Raw genomic sequence first — 913 nt, 5'->3', positions numbered from 1 at the left:
CCTTCATTTCTTCGTTCTTTTCAGTCTTTTCGTTCCTTTTTGTGACATAGTGTCCATGCTCTCCTTAAAACTTCAAATAACTGAAACTTAAGTATTTTCATCAGATATTGAGATAAAATAAGAATTTTGAGGACACAATTTTCTATTAAAATATAGCCCTGAATTAGTCCAATTTTGTGGACTCATCAACACCCCCAACTTAAACTTTTGATTGTCCTCAAGCAAACTCAAGTTCAATCGTTCAAAAAGGGTGTCTCGAACAGTTCTACACAAGACTCAATCATGAATGCACTCAACAAGAATCAATTTACTTATACAAAGATCAAATGTGTACTCAAAGATTCAAGTTGTGACTCACCAATATCAACGAATCTCATGCTCACAATACTTGCTTCAAATGCAAGTTCAAGCTCAACTATAGTGTTCAAATGCCCTCACACAAAGAATGATTCCATATTTACACAATGGCTTCACAGTTTAAAGCTTTGGAATCAGATGCAACGCTCACACTCACAAAGAAGAACATAATTCATAATTTCACCCATAGGTTTGCTCGTATTTTCCAATCGACATTTGTTTCAGCTCACTCAAGATCTAAAAGGTATTTTCAAGGTTTGTAATGGGGCTGAGTTCAAAGGTATGGTCATTTAGGCTCAGTGACTTTCATCCTCATGAGATGTGGTGCTCACAACACTTCCTTCCTTTCTCCTTCATCATTTTCATTAGTGCTTATAAGTCATTCTATTATTTACTTTCCATGAATTGTTTGGAAACCCCCTTTCATTTTTCAACTTTATTCCACAACTTTTCTTTTTCATTCTTTTTCTTTTTCTCTTTTTTTTTATATGGAGGGGTTCCATTTTTTTCCTCAAACCCATAGGTAGGAGGGACTTTCTTGCACTTCTTGACTTTC

The sequence above is a fragment of the Solanum tuberosum genome, unplaced genomic scaffold (assembly GCF_000226075.1).
Source record: "Solanum tuberosum cultivar DM 1-3 516 R44 unplaced genomic scaffold, SolTub_3.0 scf00006, whole genome shotgun sequence".
In the NCBI taxonomy this organism is placed as follows: Eukaryota; Viridiplantae; Streptophyta; class Magnoliopsida; order Solanales; family Solanaceae; genus Solanum; species Solanum tuberosum.
The sequence above is the reverse complement of the archived record's forward strand: the minus strand, read 5'-3'. Positions refer to the sequence as shown.